The 27,368-nt window shown below is 49.3% G+C and overlaps 1 pseudogene; it reads left to right on the forward strand.

Annotated features, from left to right (window-relative positions):
- Positions 1-606: 606 nt before the first annotated feature.
- The window catches only part of LOC129715588 (transmembrane protein 164-like), a 29,735-nt pseudogene continuing 2,973 nt past the window's right edge, over positions 607-27,368 (forward strand).

Consider the following 27,368-nt stretch of genomic DNA (forward strand, 5'->3'; position numbering starts at 1 on the left):
AGTAGGCCATTCGGCCCTTCGCGCCTGCACCGCCATTCAATATGATCATGGCTGCTCATCCACTCAGTATCCCGTACCTGCCTTCTCTCCATACCCCCTGATCACCTTGGCCACAAGGGCCACATCCTACTCCCTCTTAAATATAGCCTGACTGGCCTCAACTACACTTCTGTAGCAGAGAATTTCCACATATTACCCCACTCTCCTGTGTGAAAAATGTTTTCAACTCATCTCGGTCCTAAGAGGAATTTCCCTTTATAGCCTTAAACTGTTACACCTTGTTTTCTGGACTTTCCCCACCTCGGGAACAATCTTCCTGCATCTAGCCTGTCCAACCCCTTAAGAATTTTGTAGTTTCTATAAGATCCCCTCATCATCTTATTTTCATCTAAATGGTTTCCTTTCAGGAGAGGGGATTAACCGTGGTTTGAGAGGAAGTTTTAACTGAGGGATAATCTTTCCTTTCAGGAGAGGGGATTAAGGAAGCAACTTGAGAAGAGCGAAGACGAACGTTTTAACGCAGAAACCCTGCGTCTGGTGGATGGGGGGGTTCTGAAAGTGGTGGTGCCAGGCGGAAGAGAGCAGAAGATGGCCGCCGTGGGGGCCGGGTCACTTCCTGGACGCGATGTACGGCGGCGTGGACCCCCAACATCACGGGCAACGGCGGGCCGGAGTGCGCCGCCTTCCTCTCCCGCCCGGCAGCGAGGCCCTGGGAAACGGCGCTCATGGTGGCCGTCTCCCTGCTCCAAATCGTCCCTGGCCTTGCGAGAAGATCGGGGCTGGGCTTCTGGGAACGCCGGGAACCGGCCGGGGAGTCCCTCGGATCACCCGCAAACTCTGGGCAAGAACCTGTTGCAGGCCGCCCTGTGCTTGACCTTTGGATTGGAGATTGGGTTCAAGTGCGCTTCGAAAACGCTCATCTACTTACTGAATCCTTGCCACGTCCTCACGGCCCTGCAGGTATGTTTTCCGTATAGCTCCACTTTGCATTACAAGTACAAGGACATTGCCGGGACTCAGGTACAGCAGGCAGTGAAGAATGCGAATGGCATGTTGGCCATTATAACAAGAGGAATCGATATGGGAGCAAAGAGGTCCTTCTGCAGTTGTACAGGGGCCCTAGTGAGACCACACCTGGAGTATTGTGTGCAGTTTTGGTGCCCCTAAATTTGAGGAAGGACATTCTTGCTATTGAGGGGAGTGCAGCGTAGGTTTACAAGGTTAATTCCCGGGATGGCGGGACTGTCATATGCTGATAAAAGGAGCAGCTGGGCTTGTATTACTCTGGAGTTTAGAAGGATGAGAGGGAATCTCATTGAAACATATAAGATTGTTGAGGGCTTGGACACGCTAGAGGCAGGAAACATGTTCCCGATGTTGGGGGAGTCCAGAACCAGGGGCCACACAGTTTAAGAATAAGGGGTAAGCCATTTAGAACGGAGACGAGGAACTTTTTCTCACAGAGAGCTGTGAGTCTGTGGAATTCTCTGCCCCAGAGGGCGGTGGAGGCAGGTTCTCTGGATACTTTCGAGAGAGAGCTAGATAGGGCTCTTAAAGATAAGGGAGTCAGGGATACGGGGAGAAGGCAGGAACGGGGGTACTGATTGGGATGATCAGCCATGATCACATTGAATGGCGGTGCTGGCTCGAAGGGCTGAATGGCCTACTCCTGCACCTATGTCTATTGTCTATCGTTTAACTACAGGCGACTAGTTTGTCGCCAAATGTTCGCCGGGTGGGCACCATGAGTCTTCTCCTCAGTCGCCAAAAAAGTCGTATCGTCTTTCTGGTCGCGGCTGAGTTTTCAACGTGTGTTGAACATTTTTTGCCGACAGTGGGTTGACGCTAATGAGCGTAGCTTGACTTCCCTTGGTTGTCGCCAGCATGACGTCAAAAATGCTGGGGAAACTCAGCGGGTGAGGCAGCATCTACGGAGCGAAGGGAAAATAGGAGACGTTTCGGGTGGAAACCCTTCTTCAGACTGATGTGAGGGTCGGGGGGGGGGGGGGGGGGGGGGGGGGGGGGGGGAGGCGGAAAGAAGGAAGGAAGTGGTGGAGCCAGTGGGCCGAGGGAGAGCTGGGAAGCGGAGGAGAAAGCAGATGGACTACCTGAAATTAGAGAAGTCGATGTTCATACCGCTGGGGTGCAGACTGCCCAAGCGAAATATGAGGTTCTGCTCCTCCAATTTACGGTGGGACTCACTCTGGCCATGGAGGAGGCCCAGGACTGAGAGGTCGGATTGGGAATGGGGAATGGAAGGGGGAGTTGAAGTGCTGAGCCACCCGGGAGACTATTGTGCACCGACTCTATTCCTTGGAGCGCAGGAGGATGAGGGGCGATCTTATAGAGATGTATAAAATCATGAGAGGAATTGATCGGGTAGACGCACAGAGTCTCTTGCCCAGAGTAGGGGAATTGTGGCCCAGAGGCTCATCTCAGAGAGGTTCAGTTCTGTTTAGACCGAACATAGACACAAAATGCTGGAGTAACTCAGCGGATCAGGCAGCATCTCTAGAGAGAAGGGATGGAGTTTTGTTTAGAGACACAGTGTGGAAACAGGCCCTTCGGCCCACCGAGTCTGCACTGACCAGCGATCCGCACGCACTAACGCTATCCTATACACATTAGGAACAATTTACAATTACACCGAGCCAATGAACCTACAAACCTGCACGTCTTTGGAGTGTGGGAGGAAACCGGAGATCTCGGAGAAAACCCACGCAGGTCACGGGGAGAACGTGCAAACTCCGTACAGACAGCGCCCGTAGTCGGGATTGAACCCGGGTCTCTGGCGCTGTGAGGCAGCAACTCTACCGCTGCGCCACCGTGCTGCCAGATGTTGCCAGGACTCGATGGTCTGAGCTACAGGGAGAGGTTGAGTAGGCTGGGTCTCTATTCCTTGGAGCGCAGGAGGATGAGGGGTGATCTTATAGAGGTGTATAAAATCATGAGAGGAATAGATCGGGTAGATGTACAGTCTCTTGCCCAGAGTAGGGGAATCGAGGACCAGAGGACATAGGTTCAAGGTGAAGGGGAAAAGATTTAATAGGAATCTGAGGGGTAACTCTTTCACACAAAGGGTGGTGGGTGTATGGAACATAGAAACATAGAAAATAGGTGTAGGAGTAGGCCATTCGACCCTTCGAGACTGCACCGCCATTCAATATGATCATGGCTGCTCATCCAACTCAGTATCCCGCACATGCCTTCTCTCCATATCCCCTGATCCCTTTAGCCACAAGGGCCACATCTAACTCCCTCTTAAATATAGCCAATGAACTGTGGTCTCAACTACCTTCTGTGGCAGAGAATTCCAGGGATTCACCACTCTCTGTGTGAAAAATGCTTTCCCTCATCTCGGTCCTAAAAGATTTCCCCCTTATCCTTTAAACTGTGACCCCCTTGTTCTGGGCTTCCACAACACCGGGAACAATCTCCCAAACGAGCTGCCGGAGGAGGTAGTTGAGGCTTGGGACTATCCCAACGTTTCAGAAACAGTTGGACAGGTACAAGTTTGGAGGGATATGGGCCAAAGCTAGTGTAGCTGGGACATGTTGGGCGGTGTGGGCAAGTTGGGCCGAAGGGCCTGTTTCCACAACCGTATCACTCCATGACACCTTGGCACATTGTTGATAGGGATGAAACATTATTGTCACCAGTAGCTAGGTACAGTGAAAGTCTTTGTTTCTGCGTACAAAGTACACTAAAGAGGCGACGCAAAGTTACAAAAAGTACGGGGGTCGGGGTTGAATTGTACAAAAAGGACGGGTTGTACCTTAAAGGGGCTGTCCCACTGTGGCGACCTAATCCTCGAGTTAAGAAGACCGTCTTGGACCTTCAAGCTCGAGGGCACTGTCCTGGAACACCTCGAGCTGGATTGATCGTGCCCTTGAGCTTGAAGGTCGTAGACAGTCTTCTTAACTCGAGGATTAAGTCGCCCAACTGGGACAGCCCCTTAACAGGTGGGGGAACCAGCATTCTGGCAGGCAGATTTGCCACTGCTACACAGGTGGGTTAGTGGAATCAAGGGATATGGGGAGATGGCAGGCATGGGTTACTGATTGTGGATGATCAGCCACGATCAGATTGGGTGGTGGTGCTGGCTCGAGGGGCCGAATGGCCTTCTCCTGCACCTAGTTTCTTTGTTTCTATGTTTACTGGTCCCTTTTGCGTCCCCCTTAGTTCTTACGAGGATGTTGCCAGGACTCGAGGGCCTGAGCAACAGGGGCAGGTTGAGCAGTCTAGTGATGTGCGGGGAACATAGAAACATAGACAATAGGTGCAGGAGGAGGCCATTCGGCCCTTCGAGCCAGCGCTGCCATTCAATGTGATCATGGCTGATCATCCCCAATCAGCACCCCGTGCCTGCCTTCTTCCCATATCCCTTGATTCCTTTAGACAATAGACAATAGGTGCAGGAGTAGGCCATTCGGCCCTTCGAGCCAGCGCTGCCATTCAATATGATCATCCCCAATCAGTACCCCGTTCCTGCCTTCTCGCCATATCCCCTGACTCTGCTATTTTTAGAACCCTATCTAGCTCTCTCTTGATAGTATCTAGAGAACCGGCCTCCACCGCCCTCTGAGGCAGAGAATTCCACAGACTCACCTGTGAGAAAAAGTGTTTCCTCGTCTCCGTTCTAAATGGCTTACTCCTTATTCGTAAACTGTGTGGCCCCTGGTTCTGGACTCCCCCAATATCGGGAACATGTTTCCTGCCTCTAGCGTGTCCAAACCCTTAACAATCTTGTATGTTTCAATGAGATATCCTCTCATCCTTCTAAACTCGGCCCAAACTTAATCCCAAGAGCTAAATCTAACTCTCTCTTGAATAACATGCAAACTCCACACAGACAGCGCCCGAGGTCGGGATTGAACCCGGGTCTCCCGCGCTTTGAGGCGGCGGGTATACCCGCTGCGCCGCCGTGCCAAGATGCTTGCCCCCCCCCCCCGGGAAACCTTTACAATCATGTCATAGTCTTTGATCCCAATTACATAATTTGGAGGAGACTTTAAAACCCGCTGGATGGTTAATATTTTACACTGATGTTTAAAATTGGAAACAATTATTTAACTCTTTGTACCCAGAATATATTAATTTTGTATGAGATTATTTATTATTAATTATTAACAATGGAATTCTAAAGTCGAACAGAATGTATAAATTTGTGAGCAGTTTTGGACCCATTTATTTAAACTGGTAAACAAATGGAATTCTCTGCCTCAGAGGGCGGTAGAGGCCGGTTCTCTGGATACTTTCAAGAGAGAGCTAGATGGGGCTCTTAAAGATAGCGGAGTCAGCGGATATGGGGAGTTTAAGTCAAGTCAAGTCAAGTGAGTTTATTGTCATGTGTCCCTGTATAGGACAATGAAATTCTTGCTTTGCTTCAGCACACAGAACATAGTAGGCATTTACTACAAAACAGATAAGTGTGTCCATATATACCATAATATAAATATATACACACATGAATAAATAAACTGGTAAAGTGCAAATAACAGAAAGTGGTTATTAATAATCAGAGTTTTGTCCGAGCCAGGTTTAATAGCCTGACGGCTGTGGGGAAGTAGCTATTCCTGAACCTGGTTGTTGCAGTCTTCAGGCTCCTGTACCTTCTACCTGAAGGTAGCAGGGAGATGAGTGTGTGGCCAGGATGGTGTGGGTCTTTGATGACACTGCCAGCTTTTTTGAGGCAGCGACTGCGATAAATCCCCTCGATGGAAGGAAGGTCAGAGCCGATGATGGACTGGGCAGTGTTTCCTACTTTTTGTAGTCTTTTCCTCTCCAGGGCACTCAAGTTGCCGAACCAAGCCACGATGCAACCGGTCAGCATGCTCTCTACTGTGCACCTGTAGAAGTTAGAGAGAGGAAACACTTTTTCACACAGAGAGTTGTGAGTTTGTGGAATTCTCTGCCTCAGTTGGAGGCTGGTTCCCTGGATATTTTCAAGAGAGAGCTAGATAGGGCTATTAAAGGTAGTGGAGTCAGGGGATATGGGGAGAAGGCAGGAACGGGGTACTGATTGGGGATGATCAGCCATGATCACATTGAATGGCGGTGCTGGCTCGAAGGGCCAAATGGCTACTCCTGCACCTATTGTCTAGGGGCAATTTATAGAAACCAGTTCACCTACAAATCCACACGTCTTTGGAATGTGAGGAAACTCACATGGGCACAGGTAGAACGTGCAAACTCCACACAGAGAGCACTCATAGTCAAGATCAAACTTGTGAGGCAGTAGCTCTACCTCTGGGCCACTATGCCACCACTAAGTTCTTGTTTTGTGTCGGAAGGAACTGCAGATGCTGGTTTAAACCGAAGATAGACACAAAATGCTGGAGTAACTCAGCGGGACATGCTGCATCTCTGGGGAGAAGGAATTTGTGACGTTTCGGGTCGAGACCCTTCTTCAGATTCTTTGTACCTTTCCACACCTCCAGTTTCCCTCTCCGCTGACTCTGTCTGAAGGAGGGTCTCGACCTGAAACATCACCCATTCCTTCTCTACAGAGATGCTGCCTGTCCTGCCGAGTTACTCCAGCATTCTGTGTATAAAATATTTGTTTTGTGTGTCTTCCTGTTGCCATTTTCTGCCTGGGTCTGTGCGTTTTGCATGTGACCTTTTCCTTGTGTGTGTGTGTGCGTGTATACAACATCATGAGAGGAATATCTAATTATTATCTAAATGGTGGCCGACTAGGAAAAGGGGAGATGCAGCGAGACCTGGGTGTCATGGTACACCAGTCATTGTAAGTAGGCATGCAGGTGCAGCAGGCAGTGAAGAAAGCGAATGGCATGTTAGCTTTCATTGCAAAAAGATTTGAGTATAGGAGCAGGGAGGTTCTACTGCAGTTGTACAGGGTCTTGGTGAGACCACACCTGGAGTACTGTGTGCAGTTTTGGTCTCCTAATCTGAGGAAAGACATTCTTGCCATAGAGGGAGTGCAGGGAAGGTTCACCAGATTGATTCCTGGGATGTCAGGACTGTCTTATGAAGAAAGACTGGATAGACTTGGTTTATACTCTCTAGAATTTAGGAGATTGAGAGGGGATCTTATAGAAACTTACAAAATTCTTAAGGGGTTGGACAGGCTAGATGCAGGAAGATTGTTCCCGATGTTAGGGAAGTCCAGGACAAGGGGTCACAGCTTAAGGATAAGGGGAAATCCTTCAAAACCGAGATGAGAAGAACTTTTTTTCACACAGAGAGTGGTGAATCTCTGGTACTCCCTGCCGCAGAGGGTAGTCGAGGCCAGTTCATTGGCTATATTTAAGAGGGGAGTTAGATGTGGCCCTTGTGGCTAAGGGGATCAGAGGGGTATGGAGAGAAAGGCAGGTATGGGGATACTGAGTTGGATGATCAGCCATGATCATATTGAATGGCGGTGCAGGCTCGAAGGGCCGAATGGCCTACTCCCGCACCTAATTTCTATGTTTCTATGAATAGATTGGGTAGATGCACACAGTCTCACCCAGAGTTGGGGAATCGAGGACCAGAGAACATAGGTTCAAGGTGAAGGGGAAAAGATTTAAATAGGAATCCGAGGGGTAACTATTTCACACAGAGGGTGGTGGGTGTATGGAACGAGCTGCCAGAGGAGGTAGTTGAGGCTGGGACTATCCCAAACTTTTAAGAACAGGTACATGGATTGGACAGGTTTGGGGGGATATGGACCAAGCGCAGGCAGGTGGGACTAGTGTAGCTGGGACATGTTGGCCAGTGTGGGCGAGTTGGGCCGAAGGGCCTGTTTCCACACTGTATCACTCTATGAGAGTGTGTGTGTGCGTGCGCGCGTGTGTGTGTGTATGTGTGTGTGTATGTGCGTCTCTCTCTCTGTATGTGTCCCCTTTGTTATTCTCGTGATTTCCTTCCTGAGCTGGCAGCAGCTGCTCGTGTCAGCGACCCAGTATTAAACGCGGCTGTACACAACAAACCAGATCCCTTCTGCACTGAAGATAGACACAAGGTGCTGGAGTACCTCAGCGGGACAGGCAGCATCTCTGGAGAGAAGGAATGGGTGGCGTTTCTGGTCTGAAGAAGGGTCACCTATTCCTTCTCTCCAGAGCTGACGCTGAGTTACTCCAGCATTTTGTGGCTACGGTTTTAACCAGCATCTGCAGATTATTTCTCATCCAGTCTGCACCTTGTGGCCCTACACTGAACCAGGCTTGCTGGCTTGCAGGCAGAATCACCACAGATTCCCCCAGGGCCAGGATCTAGCAGGAACAACATTCAATGTCCACGGTTTTTTGTTATGATGTTCAGAAGTTTAGTTTAGAGATACAGCGCGGAAACAGGCCCTTCAACCCACTGAGTCCTCACCGACCAGCGATCCCCGCACACTAAACACTAACCTACGCACATTTTATACCAAGTGTGGGAGAATGGGAGGAAACTAAAGAACTCGGAGTGATAGATGGAGAGATAGATAGATTCTTGATTAGTACGGGTGTCAGGGGTTACATAGAAAATGGATGCAGGAGTAGGCCATTCGGCCCTTCGAGCCAGCACCGCCATTCATTGTGATCATGGCTGATCGTCCCCAATCAATAACCCATGCCTGCCTTCTCCCCATATCCCTTGTCTCCACTAGCCCCTAGAGCTCTATCTAACTCTCTCTTAAATCCATCCAGTGACTTGGCCTCCACTGCCCTCTGTGGCAGGGAGTTCCACAAATTCACAACTCTCTGGGTGAAAACGTTTTTTCTCACCTCTGTCTTAAATGGCCTCCCCTTTATTCTAAGACTGTGGCCCCCCGGTTCTGGACTCGCCCAACATTGGGAACATTTGTCCTGCATCTAGCTTGTCCAGTATTTTCATCATTTTATATGTTTGTATAAGATCCCCTCTCATCCTTCTAAATCCAGTGAATACAAGCCTAGTCTTTTCAATCTTTCCTCGTATGACAGTCCCACCATCCCAGGGATGTATTCTGGGATCCCAGGAACGGCAGAGTAGACTTGAGGTGCCGAACGACCTAATTCTTCTCCTATCACTTTTGACCTTATGAAAACACTTGGAATGATTGGTTTGGAAGGTCGGACTGTCTGCAGTAAATCCAGGATATTGTCTTTGCTGACTTTCATTCCAGGATTATCTTGGCAACGGGGCTGAAACCTGCAGGTTTTAGAACATTTGTCATAGAACAGTGGTTCGGTAGTGCAGCAGAGACATAGAAACATAGAAACATGGAAAATAGGTGCAGGAGTAGGCCATTCGACCCCTTCGAGCCAGCACCACCATTCAATATGATCATGGCTGATCATCCAAAATCAGTATCCCGTTCCTGCCTTCTCCCAATATCCCTTGATTCCGTTAGGCCTAAGAGCTAAATCTAACTCTCTCTTGAAAACATCCAGTGAATTGGCCTCCACTGCCCTCTGTGGCAGAGAGTTCCACAGATTCACAACTCACTGACTGGGTGAAAAAGTTTTTCCTCATCTCAGTCCTAAATGGCCGACCCCTTATTCTTAAACTGTGACCCCTGGTTTTGGACTCCCCCCAACATGGGGAACAGTTTTTCCTGCATCTAACCTGTCCAATCCCTTAAGAATTTTATTCATACAGGGACCGACCCGGATTCGATCCTGAGAATAGACAATAGGCGCAGGAGTAGGCCATTCGGCCCTTCGAGCCAGCACCGCCATGCAATGTGATCATGGCTGACCATCCACAATCAGTACCCTGTACCTGCCTTCTCCCCATATCCCCTGACTCTTTAAGAGCCCTATCTTGAAAGTATCCAGAGAACCGGCCTCCACCGCCTTCTAAGGCAGAGAATTCCACAGACTCACAACTCTCTGTGAGAAAAGGCGTTTCCCCATCATTCGAATTGGCTTACTGCGTATTCTTAAACTGTGGACAGTGGATGAGGCCCAGGACAGAAAGGTCAGGGCGGGGGGGGGGGGGAGGGGGAGGGGGGGGGGGGGTTAAAGTGCTTGGCAACCGAGGCCTGGAGAGGGATGATAGTCGGAGGTGCCTTATCTTCCCCCTAGTGACTGCTGTTATCTGGGCGACCCGGCCACTCCCTGCAACTCGATCTCCTCTGCTCAGCGCTGGCCATCTGAGAAAGCGCTGCCCTTGAAACAAAGCAGTCTGAAAGTCACAGTGAAAGCAGGGACAATCCTTTGTGTTTTGTTCAGTTTAGTTTAGTTTGGAGATAGCGCGGAAACAGGCCCTTCTGCCCACCGAGTCCGCGCCGACCAGCGATCCCCGCGCACACCAACACTATCCTACACACACTAGGGACAATTTACACATTTACACCAAGCCCATTAGCCTACAAACCTGCACGTCTTTGTGGAGCGTGGGAGGAAACCGAAGATCTCGGAGATTAACCCACGCAGGTCACGGGAAGAACGTGCAAACTCCGTACGGTCAGCACCTCTGGTCGGGATCGAACCCGGGTCCCTGGCGCCGTGAGGCAGCAGCTCGACCGCTGTGCCACCGTGCCGCACTGCGACAGGCCCCTTCACAGGGCCGCACAGTGGCACAGCGGTAGAGTTGCTGCCTCACGGCGCCGGAGACCCGGGTTGGATCCCGGCTACGGGCGCTGCCTGGACGTTCTCCCCGTGACCTGCGTGGGCTTTCTCCGAGATCTCCGGTTTCCTCCCACACTCCAAAGACTGTAGGTTAATTGGCTTGGTGTAAAATGTAAATTGTTCCTGATGTGTGTAGGATAGTGTTAGTGTGTGCGGGGGTCGCTGGTCGGCACGGACTCGGTGGGCAGAAGGGCCTGTTTCCCCGCTGTAAACAAAAAAAATTGAGGTCAATGGACAATAGACAATACAATAGGTGCAGGAGTAGGCCATTCGGCCCTTCGAGCCAGCACCGCCATTCAATGTGATTATGGCTGATCATCCACAATCAGTACCTCGTTCCTGCCTTCTCCCCATATTCCCTGACTCCGCTATCTATAAGAGCCCTATCTAGCTCTCTCTTGAAAGTATAGAAACATAGAAATTAGGTGAAGTAGTAGGCCTTTCAGCCCTTCGAGCCTGCACCGCAATTCAATATGATCATGGCTGATCATCCAACTCAGTATCCCGTACCTGCCTTCTCTCCATACCCCATGATCCCTTTAGCCACAAGGGCCACATCTAACTCCCTCTTAAATATAGCCAATGAACTGGCCTCAACTACCTTCTGTGGCAGAGAGTTCCAGAGATTCACCACTCTCTGTGTGATAAAGTGTTTCCTCATCTCTGTTCTAAATGGTTTACCCCTTATACTAAAACTGTGGCCCCTGGTTCTGGACTCCCCTAAACATCGGGAACATGTTTCTTGCCTCTAGCGTGTCAAAACCCTTAATAATCTTATATGTTTCAATAAGAATTCCTCTCATCCCTCTAAATCCCAGATAATTCTACAGACTCACAACTCTCTGTGTCGGTGTCTAACTCTGCTCGTTGTGTGCTTCTGTTACAGATATTCCTGCTTACGTGTCCGCCTTGCCGTGCAGTCTTGATTCTCTTTAGGTAAGTGGTAAATTCCCCCCCCCCCCCCCCATCCCTAAGTTCCAGTCATGTTGATGTGAAAGGATTCAAAGTAACATTAGCAAATTTGCAGATGACACAAAGCTTGGTGGCAGTGTGAACTGTGAGGAGGATGCTACGAGAATGCAGGGTGACATGGACAGGTTGGGGGATTGGGCAGATGCATGGCAGATGCAGTTTAATGTGGACAAATGTGAGGTTATCCACGTTGGTAGCAAAAACAGGAAGGCAGATTACCATCTAAATGGCGTCATTGGGAAAAAAGGGGAAGTACAACGGGATCTGGGGGCCTTGTACATCAGTCTATGAAAGTAAGCATGCAGGTACAGCAGGCAATGAAGAAAGCGAATGTTGGCCTTTATAACAAGAGGAATCGAATATAGGAGCAAAGAGGTCCTTCTGCAGTTGTACAGGGCCCTAGTGAGACCACACCTGGAGTATTGTGTGCAGTTTCGGTCCCCTAATTTGAGGAAGGACATTCTTGCTATTGAGGGAGTACAGCGTAGGTTTACAAGGTTAATTCCTGGGATGGCGGGACTGTCATATGCTGAGGGAATGGAGCGGCTGGGCTTGTACACTCTGGAGTTTAGAAGGACGAGAGTGGATCTCATTGAAACATATAAGATTGTTAAGGGTTTGGACACACTAGAGGAAGGAAACATGTTCTCGATGTTGGGGGAGTCCAGAACCAGGGGCCGCAGTTTAAGAATAAGGAGTAAGCCATTTAAAACGGAGACGAGGAAACGCTTTTACACACAGAGAGTTGTGAGTCTGTGGAATTCTCTGCCTCAGAGGGCGGTGGAGGCAGGTTCTCTGGATACTTTCAAGAGAGAGCTGGATAGGGCCCTTAAAGATAGCGGAGTCAGGGGATATGGGGAGAAGGCAGGAACGGGGTACTGATTGTGGATGAGCAGCCATGATCACATTGAATGGTGGTGCTGTCTCGAAGGGCTGAATGGCCTACTCCCGCACCTATTGTCTATTGTCATTATGCAAGAACAGGGGAGCTGGGGGCCTCCACAATGTTACAAAGCACCGTGCCATTGTGAGCAGTTTCTGGCCCCATCCCTGAGGAGGGATGTGCCGGGGCTGGAGAGGGTCCCGACGAGGTTTACAAGTTTGAAGAAGGGTCTCGAGCTGAAGCTGTTTGTACGCTTCTACTAAGTCTCCACTCGACCTCCGACATTCCGGAGAAAACAATCCAACTTTAGTTTAGTTCAGAGATACAGCGCGGACACAGGCCTTTCGGCCCACCAGGTCCGCGCCGACCAGCGATCCCCGTACATTAACACCATCCTACACCCACTGGGGACAATCGTTACATTTACACCAAGCCAATTAACCTACAAACCTGCACGTCTTTGGAGTGCGGGAGGAAATTGAATTCAGGGGATACGGGGAGAAGGATACTGATTGGGGATGATCAGCCATGATCACATTGAATGGCGGTGCTGGCTCGAAGGGCTGAATGGGCTTACACCTGCACCTATTGTCTATTGTCTATCTCGGAGAAAACCCACGCAGGTCACGGGGAGAACGTACAAACTCCGTACCGACAGCGCCCGTAGTCGGGGATCGAACCGGGGTCTCCGGCGCTGCATCCGTTATGAGGCAGCAACTCTACCGCTGCGCCACCGTGACTGCCCTGTACGACCTCCCCCTGTAGCTGAAACCCTCTAATACAGGCAGCCTTCTGGTAAACCTCCTCTGCTCCCTCTCCAAACCCCCCCACATGCTTCCTGTAATGGGGGCGACCAGACCTGCACGCGACACTCCGAATGAAGCAGAACCAAATGCATATAGTGCTGCATTTTGAAGAAATATTTCCAGACCCCATTAGTCTGAGCTATAGGGAGAGGTTGAGTAGGCTGGGTCTCTATTCCATGGAGCGCAGGAGGATGAGGGGTGATCTTATAGAGGTGTACAAAATCATGAGAGGAATAGATTGGGTAGATGCACAGAGTCTCTTGCCCAGAGTAGGGGAATCGAGGACCAGAGGACATGGGTTTAAGGTGAAGGGGAAAAGATTTCATCAGAACCTTTTTACACAGAGGATGGTGGGTGTATGGAACGATCTGCTAGAGGAGGTAGTTGAGGCTGGGACTATTCCAACGTTTAAGAAACAGTTGGACAGGTACATGGATAGGACAGGTTTGGAAGGATATGGGCCAAATATGTAGGCAGGTGGGACTAGTGTAGATGGGACATGTTGGCCAGTGAGGGCAAGTTGGGCCGAAGGGCCTGTTTCCATACTGTATCTCTCTATGACTCTAATAATTAAGGAATTATAAGGAAGACTTTGTGATATTTATGTTTCCACTCTGATTAGCCATGGCTTGTTCAAACTATCTACAAGACTAGACTGTTTGAGTTAAATTTATGACTAACCTATAGCTGAACACCTTCAACCTGCCTTAAATATGTTTACGATAAAAACACACGGTGGCGCAGCGGTAGAGTTGCTGCCTCACAGCGCCGGAGACCCGGGTTCCATCCCGACTACGGGTGCTGTCTGTACGGAGTTTGCACGTTCTCCCCGTGACCAGCGTGGGTTTTCTCCGGGTGCTCTGGTTTCCTCTCACAACCCAAAGACGTGCAGGTTTGTAGGTTAATTGGCTTGGGTAAAAATTGTAAATTGTCCCTGGGCGTGTGTAGGGTAGGGCTAGTGTGCGGGGATCGCTGGTCGGCACGGACTCAGTGGGCCGAAGGGCCCCTGTATGCGCTGTATCTCTAAGCTAACCTGAACTAAAAAATCACAAAAGGTTTTGAAGTTTTAGTTTGGTTTAGATCAGAGACACAGCAAGGAAACGGGCCCCTAGGCCCACTGAGTCCACTCTGACCCAACTGAAGAAGGGTCCCGACCCGAAACATCACTGATCCATGTTCTCCAGAGATGCTGCCTGACCCTCTGAGTTTCTCAAGCATTTTGTATCTATCTTTGGTATACACCAGCATCTGCAGCTTAGTTTAGTTTAGTATAGTTCACAGATACAACACGGAAACAGGCCCTTCGGCCCACCGAGTCCGTGCCGACCAGCGATCCAGTACACTTACACTAGGGGCAATTTACACATTAATACCAAATCCAATTAACCTACAAGCCTGCACGTCTTTGGAGTGTGGGAGGAAAACGGAGCGCCCAAACCCGAAACCGGAAACCCACGCAGGTCACGGGGAGGACATGCAAACTCCGTACAGACAGCACCCGCGGTCAGGATGGAACCTGGGTCTCTGGCGCTGTGAGGCATCAACTATACCGCCACCTCGTAGCAGTTCCTTGTTTCCACAAAAGTTGTTTTTCTCCCTCTCTCTCTCTCTCCCAACTCGAGTCCTTTGTTTACCCAGAAATACGTTGCTTGGCTCCCTCGCTGGAGAGCTTGAAGCCAGTCGCACCTGTGGAAAAAACGTTGCATTGAACCATTGTGCCTGCTCTCACTAGGGGATGTGGCCTGCTGTTCTAGCAGGCCCTGCCAGCATCGCTCACTGGCACCGCTCCAATCTGTCCCGGCCTCTCATCATGCAATCTGCACGATCCAATTTCCTGTCCGCCCGGTTGGAGACTTTAATTTGTCCTTTGGCCAGTCCTTTGTAGATGAATTTCAATGCCTTTCCGGACACTAAATTAACCACTTCATTGGTCACACGAATTCCAATATTGTTTTATGTGCGATGTGGAAGCACGAATAAACAACAGACAATAGGTGCAGGAGGAGGCCATTCGGCCCTTCGAGCCAGCACCGCCATTCAATGTGATCATGGCTGATCATTCCACAATCAGTACCCCGTTCCTGCCTTCTCCCCATATCCTCTGACTCCGCTATCTTTAAGAGCCCTGTCTAGCCCTCTCTTGAAACTATACAGAGAACCGGCCTCCACCGCCCTCTGAGGCAGAGAATTCCACAGACTCACAACTCTCTGTGTGGAAAAGTGTTTCCTCGTCTCCATTCAAAATGGCTTCCCCCTTATTCTTAAACTGTGGCAGACAAAATTGCTGGAGAAACTCAGCGGGTGCAGCAGCATCTATGGAGCGAAGGAAATAGGCAACGTTTCGGGCCGAAACCCTTCTTCAGACCCTCTTAAACAGTGGCCCCTGGTTCTGGACTCCCCCAACATCGGGAACACGTTTCCTGCCTCTGGCGTGTCCAAACCCTTAATAATCTTATATGTTTCAATAAGATGCCCTCTCATCTTTCTAAATTCCAGAGTATACAAGCCCAGCCGTTCCATTCTCTCAGCATATGACAGTCCTGCCATCTCGGGAATTAACCTGGTGAACCTACGCTGCACTCCCTCAATAGCAAGAACATCCTTCATTAAATTAGGGGACCAAAACTGCACACAATACTTGAGGTGTGGTCTCACTAGGGCCCTGTACAACTGCAGAAGGACCTCTTTGCTCCTATACTCAACTCCTCTTGTATGAAGGCCAACATGCCATTGGCTTTCTTCACTGCCTGCTGCACCTGCATGCTTACCTACCTGATCTCCTGGTTGCCAAACACTTTAACTCTGAATATTAAATATTGCTTCTCTCACTTCAGGTAGCCCCGGCATTCCCTCCCTCTCTCTATCCCTCCCCCACCAAGTCACACCAGCTTCTCGTTCTCACCCAACAAACACCTAACGATGGCCTGTTTCCTTTTATCACCGTTGCTCTTTTGCACATCTTTCATTCATTGTTCTTTATCACCCCACGTCACCCTCTATGTCTCTCGTTTCCCTTATCCCGAACCAGTCTGAAGAAGGGTCTCGACCCGAAACGTCGCCCAGTCCCTCTCTCCAGAGATGCTGCCCGTCCTCCAGCATCTGTTCCTCCAGCTTTTTGTGTCTATCTTCGGTTTAAACCAGCATGTGCAGTTCCTTCCTACAATTTAACTCCCACTCCCATTCCCACACTGACCTTTCTGTCCTGGGCCTCCTCCACTGTCAGAGTGAGGCCCAGCGCAAATTGGAGGTACAGCACCTCATATCTCGTTTGGGCAGCTTACACCCCAGCGGTATGAACACAAAATGCTGGAGTAACTCAGTGGGACAGGCAGCATCTCGGGAGTTAGATGTGGCCCTTGTGGCTAAAGGGATCAGGGGATATGGAGAGAAGGCAGGGATGGGATACTGAGTTGGATGATCAGCCATGATCATATTGAATGGCGGTGCAGGCTCGAAGGGCCGAATGGCCTCCTCCTGCACCTATTGTCTATGTTTCTATGGGAGAGAAGGAATGGACGACGTTTCGGGTCGACACCCTTCTTCAGAAAATTGACTTCTCTAACTTCAAGTAACCCTTGCTTCCCCCCTCTCTCCGTCCCCTCCCCCACCCTAGTTCTCCGACTAGTTTCACTGACGTCCTGATTCATTTTACTGTTTAGAAACTTGGAAAAATAGTTGCACAGGAGTAGGCCATTCGGCCCTTCGAGCCAGCACCGCCATTCAAAATGATCATGGCCGATCATCCAAAATCAGTGCCCCGTTCCTGCCTTCTCCCCATATCCCTTGAGTTTCCGATAGCCCTAAGCGGTAATTCTAAAGGGCCTGTCCCACTTGGCGAGTTTTTTCGGCGACTGCCGGCGTCATATCGGGGTCGCCAAAAGATTTTGAACATTTCAAAATCCTACGGCGGCAAAAAAAATGTTGCGAGACTTGAAAAGAACATCGCGCGTCAATACGTCATCACGCCGCGAATTTTCCGGTGACCTGATGCGTCAGTCAATGATGCCGGCAGTCGCCGGAAAAAATCGCCTAGTAGGGCAGACCCTTAACTCTCTCTTGAAAACATCAATGAATGAATGAATGAATAAGTTTATTGGCCAAGTATTCACATACAAGGAATTTGTCTTGGTGCTCCGCCCGCAAGTGACAACATGACATACAGTGACTCGTTGCCTCGTTGTCACGTTGCCACCTTCCCCCTCAGCTAACAATGAACCATTCTTACATTTCCTTGACCAGCTTCCCTTTTGATCTGCTTTCACACCTTAACCATATAACCATATAACAATTACAGCACGGAAACAGGCCATCTCGGCCCTACAAGTCCATGCCGAACAAATTTTTTTTTCCCCTTAGTCCCACCTGCCTGCACTCGTACCATAACCCTCCATTCCCTTCTCATCCATATGCCTTTCCAATTTATTTTTAAATGATACCAATGAACCTGCCTCCACCACTTCCACTGGGAGCTCATTCCACACCGCCACCACTCTCTGCGTAAAGAAGTTCCCCCTCATATTACCCCTAAACTTCTGTCCCTTAATTCTGAAGTCATGTCCTCTTGTTTGAATCTTCCCTATTCTCAAAGGGAAAAGCTTGTCCACATCAACTCTGTCTATCCCTCTCATCATTTTAAAGGCCTCTATCAGGTCCCCCCTTAACCTTCTGCGCTCCAGAGAATAAAGACCTAACTTATTCAACCTATCTCTGTAACCTTAACCTTCTTCTTAACCTTCCATATCTTTATGTCACCTTCCTCACTTGACTCTCAGGCTGAAGAAGGGTCTCGACCCGAAACGTCACCCGTTCCTTCTCTCCAGAGATGCTGCCTTATCCCACTGAGTTACTCCAGAATTTTGCGTCTGTCTTTTGTTTAATCGAGCATCTGCAGTCCTTTCCTAGGCAAGGCACTTCATGCATTTTACCCTTGCAGATTTTCAGCTTGGCCCACAGGGACTCTTCATCTGATCCGATGTCAACCCCCCCCCCCCCCCCCCCCCCGCGATAGGATCTCATAGAATCATAGAGTGATACAGTTTGCAATCAGGCCCTTCTGCCCATCTAGCACACACCAGCCAACAATGTCCCAGCTACACTAGTCCAACCTGCCTGTGCCTGGTCCATATCCTTCCAAACCTGTCCTATCCATGTACCTGTCTAACTGTTTCTTAAACGTTGGGATAGTCCCAGCCTCAACGACCTCCTCTGGCAGCTCGTTCCATACACCCACCACCCTCTGTGTGAAAAAGTTACCCCTCAGATTCCTATTAAACCTTTTCCCCTTCACCTTGAACCTGTGTCGTCTGGTCCTCGATTCCCCTACTCTGGGCAAGGACACTCTGCATCTACCCAATCTATTCCTCTCATGATTTTATACACCTCTTTAAGATCTCCCCTCATCCTCCTGCGCCCCATGGAATAGAGACCCAGCCTGCTCAACCTCTCCCTATAGCTCACACCCTCGAGTCCTGGCAACATCCTCATAAATCTTCTCTGAACCCTTTCAAGCTTGACAACATCTTTCCTATAACATGGTGCCCAGAACTAAACACAATATTCTAAATGCGGTCTCACCAACGTCTTATACAACTGCAACATGACCTCCCAACTTCTATACTCAATACTCTGACTGATGAAGGCCAAAGTTGACCACTGTTACGACTCTCGAATGCAGGTACTTCAGAGCCGCGTAACATAATTCAAAAACCAGGTTCAAGTTCAAAAATAGTTTTAATTATTCAATGGAACACAAAAACCCAAACCTGATTGAAACAACCCAGTCAGGGATATGGATGGACTGACAAACAATTTAACAGTGCTCCAGGCAGCCACGTGATGGACCGTCGAACCGGAGACTCTAAAACCTGCCTAAAGAGATATAACCCTGAAACAAAATACACAAAAACACTAAGGTCAGCCCTTATCCGTCCCAATTCAGTATTTGTTAACAAGTAATGGTGAAAGTACACAAAGTTCTATGCCATGTGGCCAGGCCTCCCGCAGCTCACACCAGCAGTCTGCTCACAAGTCAGGGTCGACGAAGAAGAGAAAGAATCCTGGGAGACTGGTATTTAAGCTTCAGATGAGTCACCCGTCTACAGAAGACTTTTAACCCCTTGATTCCAGACTCACAGCCACGAGGCCTGCACTCGGGAGAGAAACAGAGAAAGGTAAGTACATAGCATTCACCAGTAGGGGGAGCGCCTAACAACCAACTTATCTACCTGCGTCTCGACCTTCAATGATTTGTAGCCTTGAATAGTTATGGCCCTGTCCCACGGTACGAGTTCATTCCAAGAGTTCTCCCCGAGTTTGCCCTGATTCGAACTCGGAGATTTACGGTAATGGCCGCTCGTCGGTACTCGGGGCTCTCGTGGACATTTTTCAACATGTTGAAAAACCTTCACATGTCTTCCCGTGCTTACCTGCCGTTAGCGAGTCTTCCCAAGAACCTGCCGTTAGCGCTAGGAGACGTCCCCGAGCTCCGACGTACCCGCTACGTTCATTCTCCGTGCTTACCACGAGTTTGATTTTTCTTAAACTCGGGAGAGCTCTTGGAATGAACTCGTACCGTGGGACAGGGCCATTAGCTCCCAGCTCCGATCCACTTACAGCCACGACTCCGTGCAATACCTGTCAATTTCCAACTGTGCAACAAGCTCATCCACTTTGTTACTTATTGGACAGACAGACAGCACCCGAGGTCAGGATCGAACCCGTCTCTCTGGCACTGTGAAGCAGCCGACCTCGCCCACTGCACCGTCCTTGATATGATTGCTGTGCGGGGTCACCCCACAGTGGTCACCAGAAATGGTTGGCACGGTGGGGCAACGGTAGATTTGCCGCTTTACAGCGCCAGAGACCCGGGTTCGATCCCGTACGGAGTTTGCACGTTCTCCCCGGGACCTGCGTGGGTTTTCTCCAGGTGCTCAGGGTTTCCTCCCACACTCCAAATACATACAGGTTTGCAGGTTAATTGGCTTGATATAAATGTAAATTGTCCCTCGTGTGTGTAGGATAGTGTTAGTGTGCTGGGGATTGCTGGTCGGAGCGGACCTGGTGGGCCAAAGGGACTGTTTCCGCGTTGTAACTTAAAACACCTATACGTCTTGCGGAGTGTGGGAGGAAACCGGAGCACCCGGAGAAAACCCATACAGTTAACCATATAACCATATAACAATTACAGCACGGAAACAGGCCATCTCGGCCCTACAAGTCCGTGCCGAACAATTATTTTCCCTTAGCCCCACCTGCCTGCACTCATACCATAACCCTCCATTCCCTTCTCATCCATATGCCTATCCAATTTATTTTTAAATGATACCAACGAACCTGCCTCCACCACATCCACTGGGAGCTCATTCCACACCGCTACCACTCTCTGAGTAAAGAAGTTCCCCCTCATGTTACCCCTAAACGTCTGTCCCTTAATTCTGAAGTCATGTCCTCTTGTTTGAATCTTCCCTATTCTCAAAGGGAAAAGCTGATCCACATCAACTCTGTCTATCCCTCTCATCATTTTAAAGACCTCTATCAAGTCCCCCCTTAACCTTCTGCGCTCTAGAGAATAAAGACCTAACTTATTCAACCTTTCTCTGTAACTTAGTTGTTGAAACCCAGGCAACATTCTATTAAATCTCCTCTGTACTCTCTCTATTTTGTTGACATCCTTCCTATAATTGGGCGACCAAAATTGTACACCATACTCCAGAATTGGTCTCACCAATGCCTTGTACAATTTTAACATTACATCCCAGCTTCTATACTCAATGCTCTGATTTATAAAGGCTAGCATACCAAAAGCTTTCTTTACCACCCTATCTATATGAGATTCCACCTTCAAGGAACTATGCACGGTTATTCCCAGATCCCTCTGTTCAACTGCACTCTTCAATTCCCTACCATTTACCATGTACGTCCTATTTTGATTTGTAAGTTACAGGGTGAAGGTCCAGACTCTAAAGATGGAACTTTTAGTCAGTTTTAAACCCGGTTCTCTGGCGCTGTGAGGCTGCAACGCCACCGTTACGCCACCGTGCCGCTACTGTCATTGTTATTCATGCCAATTCACGAGGATTGTTGCCACATCTCGAGGGCCTGAGCCACAAGGAGACATTGGGCAGACTAAGACCTTATTCCTTGGGAGCACAGGAGGATGAGCGGTGATCTCATAGAGGTGTACAAAATCATGAGGTGAATAGATCGGGTAAATACACAGACCTTTTGCCCAGAGTAGGGGAATCTAGAACGAGGGGACGGGTTTGTAGGTTAATTGGCTTTGGTATAAATGTGTGTAGGATAGTGTTAGTGTGCGGGGATCGCTGGTCGGTGAAGCCTCGGGCCTATTCCCGCGCTGTATCTCTAAACTAAACTGAACCAAAACTGGGAAGCGTGCAACCTGACGTTTGGCCACGCGTGTCATTCTTGGCGTGTTTCCTTCCGCAGGTTACATGTGCACATGTTGAACGGACCTCTTCTGGCCCTTGTCTTCCCCGTGCTCAACACCAGGCTGGTAAGCTGTTCCATCAAAGGAGACTGTTCAGAATGTCCTTGTCACTATTTTTTATATTTTGCTGAGAGAATGGAGCGGCTGGGCTTGTACACTCTGGAGTTTAGAAGGATGAGAGGTTATCTTATTGAAACATGTACGATTATTAAGGGTTTGGACACGCTAGAGGCAGGGAACATGTTCCCGATGTTGGGGGGGAGTCCAGAACCAGGGGCCACTGTTTAAGAATAAGGGGTAAGCCATTTAGAACGGAGACGAGGAAACACTTTTTCTCACAGAGAGTTGTGAGTCTGTGGAATTCTCTGCCTCAGAGGGCGGTGGAGGCCGGTTCTCTGGATACTTCCAAAAGAGAGCTAGATAGGGCTCTTAAAGATAGTGGAGTCAGGGGATATGGGGAGAAGGCAGGAACGGGGTACTGATTGGGGATGATCAGCCATGGTCACATTGAATGGCGGTGCTGGCTCGAAGGGCCGAATGGCCTACTCCTGCACCTGTTGTCTGTTGTTTATCTCAATATTCTGCTGTTCTGCTACCTTAGTTTAGAGATGCAGCGTGGAAACGGGTCCTTCGGCCCACAGAGTCAAGAGTGTTTGGAACATCTCCGCTCAGTCCGTTGTCACCTGCCTGATCTCCCGGTGGCTCAGCACTTCAACTCCCCCTCCCATTCCCAATCTGACCTTCCTGTCCTGGGCCTCCTCCACTGTCAGAGTGAGGCCCAGCGCAGGTTGGAGGAGCAGCACCTCATATTTCGCTTGGGTAGTTTACACCCCAGCGGTATGAACATTGACCTCTCCAACTTCAAGTAGCCCTTGCTTTCCCTCTCTCTCCATCCCCTCCCCCTTCCCAGTTCTCCCACCAGTCTTACTGTCTCCGATTACATTCTATCCCTGCCCCGCCCCCTGCCCTGACATCAGTCTGAAGAAGGGTCTCGACCCGAAACGTCGCCCATTCCTTCTCTCCAGAGATTAGATTCAGATTCAAACCTTTTTGTCATTGTGCAGTGTACAGTACAGAGATAACGCAATGCAGTTAGCATCTCCCCAGAAGAGCGACATAGAATATGAGCATTAAATAAATATATTTACATGCATACAGTCATAGTAGTGCAATTATTTTATTTTTTTTCCTGGTGGAAGGAGTGTCCGGGGGGTGGTGGTGATTGGCAGTCACTGAGGTACGTTGTTGAGTAGAGTGACAGCCGCCGGGAAGAAGCTGTTCCTGGACCTACTGGTTCGGCAACGGAGAGACCTGTAGCGCCTCCCGGATGGTAGGAGGGTAAACAGTCCATGGTTGGGGTGAGAGCAGTCCTTGGCGATGCTGAGCGCCCTCCGCAGACAACGCTTGCTTTGGACAGACTCAATGGGGGGGAGCGAGGAACCGGTGATGCGTTGGGCAATTTTCACCACCCTCTGCAATGCGTTCCGGTCGGAGACAGAGCAGTTGCCATACCATACTGTGATGCAGTTGGTAAGGATGCTCTCGATGGTGCAGCGGTAGAATTTCACCAGGGTCTGAGGAGACAGATGGACCTTCTTCAGTCTCCTCGGGAAGAAAAGACGCTGGTGAGCCTTCTTGACCAGAGTTGAGGTATTGTGGGTCCAAGAGAGGTCATCGGAGATATTGACTCCCAGGAACCTGAAGCTAGAAACACGTTCTACCTCCGTCCCGTTAATGTGGATGGGGGTGTGTGCGTGCCGCCTCTGGACTTCCTGAAGTCTACAATGAGCTCCTTGGTCTTCTTGGAGTTAAGGGCCAGGTTGTTGTCAGCGCACCATGCTGCTAAGTGCTGGACCTCCTCCCTGTAGGCCGACTCATCGTTGTTGCTGATGAGGCCAATCACCGTTGTATCATCTGCATACTTGATGATGGTGTTAGTACCCATGTACAGGTGTGCAGTCGTAGGTGAAGAGGGAGTAGAGGAGGGGGCTCAGCACACAGCCCTGTGGAACGCCGGTGTTCAGGGTGAGGGTTGAAGAGGTGTGCTTGTCTAACCTCACAGACTGGGGTCTGATGGTTAGAAAGTCCAACCTGCAGCAAAGCTTTAGGGTGACAATAGACATGCAGCCTCACCCGCTGAGTCACTCCTGCATTTTGTGTCTACCTGCGTTTTATTGTCTTGTGTTCCAGATAGAACAATGATATTCTTACTTACAGCAGCACAACACAATATGGAAACATAGTGCTCTGTAAACAATCTAACAAACGAGAGAGAAAAAAAGTTAAAGGTGTGTAAACCGAGTCAGCGCCGACCAGCGATCCCCGCACACTGACACTATCCTAATTCATTCCTAATCCATTGAATTAGGATAGGGTTAAGGGACTGGCCCGCTTTCACAACCTAATTCACGACCTTGTGTACTTGTGGACATGTTTCATCAGGCTGGAAAAAACGCCCCGACCTGCTTGATGCCACGGGCACCTACGACTAGCACCACGGCCTGCTACGACCTACCTACGACCTACCTACGACCTCCCACGACCTTGTGACAACCATGCTGCGAGTATGAGTCAAGGGCAAACTCGGCAGAGGTCGTGAAACTGAGACAGGCCCTTTAGTGTGCGGAGATCGCAGGTCGGCGTGAACTCGGTGTACACACATTGAATCTTTTGTTCTCACTCGTATTCAAAACGTTTTCACCCAGAGAGTTGTGAGTCTGTGGAATTCTCTGCCACAGAAGGCAGTGGAGGCCGATTCACTGGATGTTTTCAAGAGAGAGTTAGATTTAGCTCTTAGGGCTAACGGAATCAAGGGATATGGGGAGAAGGCAGGAACCGGTGTACTGATTGTGGATGATCAGCCATGAATCATATTGAATGGTGGTGCTGGATCGAAGGGCCGAATGGCCTACTCCTGCACCTATTTTATATGTTTTGTGACCCTGTGCTTTGGCCAATTCACTGGGTGTTTTCAAGAGAGAGCTAGATAGGGCTCTTAAAGATAACGGAGTCAGGGGATATGGGGAGGAGGCAGGAACGGGGTACTGATTGGGGATGATCAGCCATGATCACATTGGATGGCGGTGCTGGCTCGAAGGGCCGAATGGCCTACTCCTGCACCTATTGTCTGTTGTCACCCTAAAGGTTTGCCCTTACAACAAGCAATACAAATTCTCACAGAGGAGAATGAAGGGAGTTTTCCTTTAAATACAACATTGAACAGGTCAGCCCAGGAGCAGGTCACAATGTCCCCGCCAATGTCAAGTTAACTGACAATGTCAAGTTAAATTAATCTCCTCTGCCTGCACGTGATACATATCCATGTGCCTCACTGATAGTCACAAAATGCTGGAGTAACTCAGCGGGACAGGCAGCATCTCTGGAGAGAAGGAACGGATGACGTTTCGGCACGAAACCTTTCTTCAGACACAACATTTAGAAACATAGAAACATAGAAATTAGGTGCAGGAGTAGGCCAATCGGCCCTTCGAGCCTGCACCGCCATTCAATATGATCCTGGCTGATCATCCAACTCAGTATCCCATACCTGCCTTCTCTCCATATCCCCTAAATCCCCTTAGCCACAAGGGCCACATCTAACTCCCTCTTAAATATAGCCAATGAACTAGCCTCAACTACCTTCTGTGGGAGAGAATTCCACAGATTTACCACTCTGTGTGAAAAAAGTTTTCTTCATCTCGGTCCTAAAAGATTTCCCCTTTATCCTTAAACTGTGACCCCTTGTTCTGGACTTCCCCAACATCGGGAACAACCTTCCTGCATCTAGCCTGTCCAACCCCTTAAGAATGTTGTACATTTCTATAAGATCCCCCCCCTCAATCTTCTAAATTCTAGCGAGTACAAGCCGAGTCTATCCAGTCTTTCTTCATATGAAAGTCCTGACATCCCAGGAATCAGTCTGGTGAACCTTCTCTGTACTCCCTCTATGGCAAGAATGTCTTTCCTCAGATTAGGAGAGCAAAACTGTACGCAATACTCCAGGTGTGGTCTCACCAAGACCCTGTACAACTGCAGTAGAACCTCCCTGCTCCTATACTCAAATCCTTTTGCTATGAACTGCAGATGCTGGAAAAATGCAGAAAGAACTGCAGATGCTGGAAAAATCTAAGGAAGATAAAAATGCTGGAGAAACTCAGCGGGTGTGAGGCAGCATCTATGGAGCGAAGGAATAGGTGACGTTTCGGGTCGAGACCCTTTTCCTTCGCTCCATAGATGCTGCCTCACACCCGCTGAGTTTCTCCAGCATTTTTGTCTATCTTCAGACACCACTATCATCTCTGCCTCCATCACCCTCGTTCCAGGCACCCACCACCCTCTGTGTATTTTTTTTTTAAATTTGCCTCGCACATCTCATTTGAACTTTACCCCTTTCATCCTTTCACAGAGTTGTGAGTGTATGGAATTCTCTGCCTCAGAGGTCGGTGGATACTTTCAAGAGAGAGCTAGATAGGGCTCTTAAAGATAGCGGAGTCAGGGGATATGGGGAGAAGGCAGGAACGGGGTACTGATTGGGGATGATCAGCCATGATCACATTGAATGGCGGTGCTGGCTCGAAGGGCCGAATGGCCTACTCCTGCACCTATTGCCTGTTATAGTAATAATGCCGTTTATTGTCATTTGAACCTCAAATGAAGTTCAAACAAAATTTGGTTTCTACAGTCATACAACAAGAAAAGAACCAGGACATACACCAACACAATTTACACAAACATCCATCACAGTGAATCTCCTCCTCACTGTGATGGAAGGCAAAGTCTTGTCTCTCCCCTTTCAATGTGATCATGGTTGATCATCCCCAATCAGTACCCCGTTCCTATTGTCTATTGTCACCCTAAAGCTTTGCCCTTATAGCACGCAATAAAATTCTCACAGTCCCACGCCACCCAGACCACACACTCGTGTCACCACAGCTATCGGGAAGAAGTTACAGGGAGCAGGGAGGTTCTACTACAGTTGCCCAGGGCCTTGGTGAGACCACACCTGGAGTATTGCGTACAGTTTTGGTTTCCTAATCTGAGGAAAGACATTCTTCATAGCAAAAGGATTTGAGTATAGGAGCAGGGAGGTTCTACTGCAGTTGCCCAGGGCCTTGGTGAGACCACACCTGGAGTATTGCGTACAGTTTTGGTCTCCTAATCTGAGGAAAGACATTCTTGCCCTAGAGGGAGCACAGAGAAAGTTCACCAGACTGATTCCTGGGATGTCAGGACTTTCATATGAAGAAAGACTGGATAGACTCGGCTTGTACTCGCTAGAATTTAGAAGATTGAGGGGGGATCTTATAGAAACTTACAAAATTCTTAAGGGGTTGGACAGGCTAGATGCTGGAGGATTGTTCCCGATGTTGGGGAAGTCCAGAACAAGGGGTCACAGTTTAAGGATAAAGGGGAAATCTTTTAGGACCGAGATGAGAAACAAAAATGTCACACAGAGAGTGGTGAATCTGTGGAATTCTCTGCCACAGAAAGTAGTTGAGGCCACAGTTCATTGGCTATATTTAAGAGGGAGTTAGATGTGGGCTTTGTGGCCAAAGGGATCAGGGGGTATGGAGAGAAGGCAGGGATGGGATACTGAGTTGGATGATCAGCCATGATCATATCGAATGGCGATGCAGGCTCGAAGGGCCGAATGGCCTACTCCTGCACCTATTTTCTATGTTTCTATGTGTACAAGAGCCTGCAAACTGTAACGTCCAGGT

The sequence above is a fragment of the Leucoraja erinacea genome, unplaced genomic scaffold (assembly GCF_028641065.1).
Source record: "Leucoraja erinacea ecotype New England unplaced genomic scaffold, Leri_hhj_1 Leri_1268S, whole genome shotgun sequence".
NCBI classification, from domain to species: domain Eukaryota; kingdom Metazoa; phylum Chordata; class Chondrichthyes; order Rajiformes; family Rajidae; genus Leucoraja; species Leucoraja erinaceus.